The sequence below is a fragment of the Leptonychotes weddellii genome, chromosome 10, assembly GCF_054177405.1.
Source record: "Leptonychotes weddellii isolate Sample4059 chromosome 10, ASM5417740v2, whole genome shotgun sequence".
NCBI lineage: Eukaryota > Metazoa > Chordata > Mammalia > Carnivora > Phocidae > Leptonychotes > Leptonychotes weddellii.
Window position 1 is genome coordinate 121,097,195 of NC_138378.1, and position 6,053 is coordinate 121,103,247.

General features: G+C 44.8%; 1 long non-coding RNA gene across 2 annotated transcripts; it reads right to left on the minus strand.

The window, feature by feature from the left end:
• Nucleotides 1-2,151: 2,151 nt before the first annotated feature.
• On the minus strand, nucleotides 2,152-5,943 carry LOC115938773 (uncharacterized). Of its 2 annotated transcripts, none has more exons than XR_014138339.1 (3): nucleotides 5,925-5,943; nucleotides 2,846-2,996; nucleotides 2,152-2,260 (listed from the first exon to the last, which is right to left on the minus strand). It is a non-coding gene; the product is annotated as an uncharacterized LOC115938773 (long non-coding RNA). The 2 variants fall into 2 exon arrangements; XR_014138340.1 differs by lacking the exon at nucleotides 5,925-5,943 and adding an exon at nucleotides 4,266-4,284.
• Nucleotides 5,944-6,053: the final 110 nt, after the last annotated feature.

Here is a 6,053-nt window from a genome sequence, read left to right on the forward strand (position 1 = left end):
GAATAAATACTAGTTTTAGTGAAAGCCATGTGATTAATTTTTTAAAACTTGGTTTAATATCTTGTGATTTAGCAACTTAAAAAACTGGTTCTTCAATGGGCAGAAGACATGAACAGACACTTCTCCAAAAGACATACAAATGGCTAATAGATGAAAAAAATGTACAACATCACTAGCCATCAGGGAATTACAAAACCACAGTGAGATACCACCTTACACTAGTTAGAATAGCAGAAATTAACAAGACAGGAAACAACAAATGTAGGCGAGGTTGTTGAGAAAGGGGAACCCTCTTACACTGTTGGTGGGAATGCAAGTTGGTACAGCCACTCTGGAAAACAGTGGAGGTTCCTCAAAAATTTAAAAATAGAGCTACCCTATGACCCAGCAATTGCACTCCTGGGTATTTACCCCAAAGACACAGATGTAGTGAAAAGAAGGGCCATATGCATCCCAATGTTCATAGCAGCAATGTCCGCAATAGCCAAACTGTGGAAAGAGCCGAGATGCCCTTCAACAGATGAATGGATAAAGAAGATGTGGTCCATATATACAATGGAATACTACTCAGCCATCAGAAAGGATGAATACCCAACTTTTACATCAACATGGACAGGACTGGAGGAGATTATGCTAAGTGAAGTAAGTCAGCAGAGAAAGTCAATTATCATATGGTTTCACTCATATGTGGAACATAAGGAATAACGTGGAGGACCACAGGGGCAGGGAGGGAAAACTGGATGGGAAGAAATCAGAGAGGGAGACAAACCCTGACTCTGGACTCCGGGAACTGAAACTGAGGGTCACAGAAGGGAGGGGGGATGGGGTAACCAGGTGATGGGGATTAAGGAGGGCACATAATGTGATGAGCACTGGGTGTTATACGCAATTAATGAATCGTTGAACACTACATTAAAATCAATGATGTATGCTAATTGAACATAAAAAAATAAAAATTAAAAACTGGCTCATTTGATACTGGATTTTAATAATTATCTGCTAAAAAAAGACTCCTACTAAACTTAACACGTCTATTGCTTCAAAAATCCCCAGCAAAGAAAGGGGGTGGGAGCAGATTCAACAGGGTCGGTAAGACAGCACCAGCTGGAGCTGGGTGACGAGAACACAGCTCACCAGGTGTCCGTTAGACTTGCCATGTGGATGAAAGGCTTCTCCGAAGACCCTTTAGGGAAGACGCAAACGCAAGTCCATCATCGGCTGTGCTTCCACTCAGTAGTCGGGCGGCTACACGTAGACTACAATGTCTCATCTCCTCACACCTGACTGGTCCCGTCTACCTAGGACCGATGGTCAATGTGTGAATTCAGGGAATCCGAAGGAGGGACGAGGGGCTGCTGCACCAGCAGTTTCCAACACCATCAGGTGCTCCAGGGTCTGCTGCACAGCGGAGACAAGTACGCTAGCGGCCACTGAACTGAGAGGATAAAATGGTAAATTCTGTACGTGGGTCTTTCACAATAAAAAAGTTCAGTGAGAACATTATCAGATTTTGCTCTTGGAGAACTTTCTATCACAGTTTCCAAGGAACCATTGCTGGCCTGATTTCAGGTGCTTCTGAAACCTGTCCTTTCTCAGGGCGCCTGGGCAGCTCAGTTGGTTAAGCGACTGCCTTCGGCTCAGGTCATGATCCTGGAGTCCCTGGATCGAGTCCCGCATCGGGCTCCCTGCTCAACAAGGAACCTGCTTCTCCCTCTGACCCTCCCCCCTCTCATGTGCTCTCTCTCTTGTTCTGTCTTAAATTAAAAAAAAAAAAAAAATCTTGAAACCCGTCTTTTCTCTTAGGCTGGGCTTTTAGGCAGGCTTCCCAGGAGACCCAGCATTCAGGTAGAGCCCGGCGCTGGGACCAGGCCGTAGGCTAAGTTATCCTGTCATCCACGGCTCCAGTACCTGTGTGGTCTAGAGGTTGAACTTGTCCAAGTGCCAATACTCAGCCACTTGGGGCAATTCCATAGGATTATACCTCTTACAACATCCCCGGATACAAATATATCCCTCCCGTGCATCTAACTGCCTGGTATAACCACAGGGACCCTCTCTGTTCAAACCTTCCAGCCTACGCAGGGAGCTGCTGGTAATGTAGACAGTTATACAGTGACACCTCTGAAATTTTGAAGAAGACGCCTAAAACAATACTGTGAAAGTTTTATTTAATCATTTTTGTTTACAACTGAAACTCTGGGAACTCAAAGTTAACATCCTTGCCTGTAAGCTTCTTATAGACACCAGAAAAAGTTTCAACCTACAAGGAAAGAAAGAATTCATCACAAAACTTTTAAGCACACACTTTCATTTTAAAGCCTAACCGTTTTGGGAGATTGTCCTGCATGGTTTTTCCCCTCAGCAACCAGGTACTCAGTAGATGAAGAAGATACAAGCCTGGGGACAAGCTCACCCACAATGCTGTGGGACAGGGCTCTATCTACATCGTGGTGCCAGAGCCTGATGCTCCTCTGGGCCACACAGACCAGAGTCCATGAGGGAGCCCAGGAGTTGTCCACATCCGCTACGCTTCACCAAGAATGAAGCGAAGGGACAGTCCTCCCGGATTCTAACACTACCATCCCACCCCCAAAGGATATACCATCTTACTAAAAGGATTTTACTTCTATTTTCCTAATAATTTAAAAGGCAGAGAATCCTGATTTTCAAAACATCCCCCACTATAAAACCTGACATATAATCCGAAGGGAAGTGGGCTGAGGTCCAGATGGAAAAAAAGCTGGCTGAGTTTACTACCACTGGTTCTGATGGTACATGGAGATGGGTTATGCTGTCTCTCCCCCTCGTCTGTGTCTGAAGCTTCCAGCAATGAGCCACCCCTTACCTTGTGTTCCACGTTGTTCTGCTGTGCTTTATCCAAATGAACCTTGATCAGCCGGCTGCCATCCAGTTTCACACGGATTCTCTTGCCCACAATTTCACTTGGGAAAACCAAGTCCTCCAGGATCGCGTCGTGCACGGCTGTCAAAGTGCGGCTGAAAGAATACAGTGACAAAAGTAAGACATCAGGGAAGGCCTGCCCTCCTGGGAGCCCCTCAAAAGTCAAAAACATCAACAGCAAACCCCAGGTTTCTGAAACCAAGTTAACACCAGTTTTCAAACAGGCTATTTACATTTAATGGATCATAACAGAGCCACTGCCAAACTAGACAGGGTAACAAGCATCCTGTTTATTTCAAAAGCTTAGGGTATATTAAATGTGAAACCTTACAAACCACATACACACCAAGCCATTCCAGGTGATCATCTCCAGGAAAGGGGAGATTAATGAGGTCTTTCACTTTCACGCACTTCTTCAGGTTTATCTTCACTCACGATTTCTCCACCAACTTGCTACAGGAGCCCCTTTACTACTCGCTCATCTCCAAAACCATCCCTCTCCAATGCTGTCAAATTAATCTAAAACTTATGTGATCACCAACCTATTAGGAAAAGATCCTTCAAGAGCTCTCCATGGCCTCCAAAACACCTCTAAGATTCCTTCTCACTCTCTAGGAGGAGGGAGGCACTGCTCTATCACCAGCTCTGCGATGCAGCCCTGCCTGGGCCCCCATTTTCACCCCATCACACAAACTGTTACTGTGACCTCACTCCTCTCCTGGTGGCACTTCAAGTTCACAACCTATCTCTATCTGGCTGCCTGACAACAGCAAGATTCAACAAATTCCAAACTATGGGGTATCTGCCGTGTACCCCAAGATGCCAAGAATGAGAGAGTGAAGAGGTGGTTATTTCCAGTGTTTACAGAGCGACCTTATAATAGGGAACTCACCCAGGTCGTTTTACCCTCAGCAGATGGGATACTACACTCCACTCCTTTGCATTTTAGATCCAGCAGTTCCTACACGCACCACACACTTTCTAGGGGCTCTCGAATGCCTGCAAAAGTCTTCTGTTCCACGGCCACATAGAATAAGCTCAAGGGAAATCCACTTCCTAAAGCCTCCATCACCTTCCAGAAAGCAAATGACACAGATGGCCTGACTGATCACTGCTACCCATTAATTAAATTACTAGGAAGGCACACAAATACGGAATTTGTCGTCTCCTTTAAAACAAATCCGAATGGCATCAAAGCTAGCCTTAGCATCTTCTCTCAGATTCCAACACCGTCTTTTACAAGGGGGAGCCACAGCAATGCAACTCTAATAATCACCAGCCAGAGAACTGAATGCCTCAAAGGAAAAGTAACAGAAACCTTGCTACAGTCTAGAAACCCAAACAAGTAAATCTCAGAATCTAACCTATGTAGGAGAAAGCGAAGTACTGACGAAGGAAAAGAGGTTTGCAGGCAGTGGGAAGTGGCAGAACCGCTATGCCTGCCGCCCAGAGCTTGGCCTACGTGAACAGAAGGCCTCCAATGTGGAGACTAGGTCACCAGGAACCCAGTGACATCATCACCTGAGAAAATGTGGAAAACACAAGTTTGGGATGAGGGGCTTGGATGGGCGAGTCCACTGGATGCAAAGCCAGGGTTTGTTTTCATACTTGAAGTACAAACTCGGGCTCTAACAGACTAGATGCGCTTAGTTATCTCCTATATTTGGTGTCTCACAAACTATCCAGAATACCAAAAATTCCCTAAATTCTTATGTTACTCCAACTGCCCATAAAACAGGTTCAAAGTAGGGGTGCCTGGGTGGCTCTGTTGGACATCTGCCTTCAGCTCAGGTCATGATCCCGGGGTCCTGGGATCGAGCCCTACATCGGGCTCCCTGCTCCGCAGGAAGCCTGCTTCTCCCTTTCCCACTCCCCCTGCCTGTGTTCCCTCTCTCGCTGTCAAATAAACAAAAAATCTTAAAAAAAAAAAAAAAAAAAGAGGTTCAAAGTACTGAACTGTACGTCTCAAGTTCCAGAAACTCTGGCACCTGTCCTTCCAGTCTCCCCCAACACTCATCTGGCCACAGCACCAGAGTCCCATCACGAACTCCTAGTGGTTTTACAAACAAGACTGAGTTTTTAAAATCCCAGCATTACCAGCACTAGCTGAAATAGCAGTTTTCCAAGCCGTGGATCACTTTTCCTTATCCTTTTAGGACAAGTAATACAAAGTCCAGACTGGATAAGCTTGTTACCTATCTGGCAGTTAGAGACGCTAGAATATTTTTTCCCAAGCTGGTCCCCAGGGCAGGGCCTGCAGGGATCCACTAATCCAACTCTGTGAAACCACACTTCCACAAAACACCGAAACGCCCAGATCAAGGAAACAACAACGCTCAATATCTGAGTTATTCAGATAAACTGTAAGTTAATCAAGCTTAAAGAACATTGTCCATTGGCATCTACAACTGCAGGAACACTTTCAACCTGTAACATCAGCAACAGGAAAATCCACCTAATTTCTTAGCCTTAATTCACAGCAAAAATGAAAAGTAAAAGACACCTCCCAGCACACTGTACTACATCTGGTGCGTTTAATCCCTCAGCACTACACGAATCATCCCCTCACTGTTCCTATCCTTTGCCCAAAGAACCGGAGGAAAGAGTCTCACCTTTTGAGATACCAGTGACCTATTTTTATACTACCTACGTAAATACATGTAGTTCTTACCTCCAGAATTTTAATAATTTATACATAATTAGAGAACACAACAATTTTTACTCAGTAAAAATTCCCATGTGAACAGCTTTCCTAAACTATCACTGTTTAATTTCAGAAACCTACTGAAATTCTTACTACAAAAAAATCATGCAAATCAAGTTAGTAGTAAATGGTCTACAACACACTTTGTTTTTTTTTTAAAAGCAGGCTCCACACCCAGCAGGGAGCCCAACAGGCTAAAGTGGGCCCAACACAGGGCCTGAATTCATGACCTGAGCGGAGACCCAAGAGTCAGATGCTTAACCCACTGAGCCATCCAGATGCCCCTACAGTACACTTTTTTTGATGCTGAAATACTCACCTCCTGGGACGCTTTTGCTTATTTTTTGTACGGCTTTTTCGAGTTGGCTTAGGCAGAATTCTCCTCTGTAAGGTAAAAATTATCATGGAAAAAAAAGAAAAACCTTAAGGTGGCAGAAAGCTAAAAACT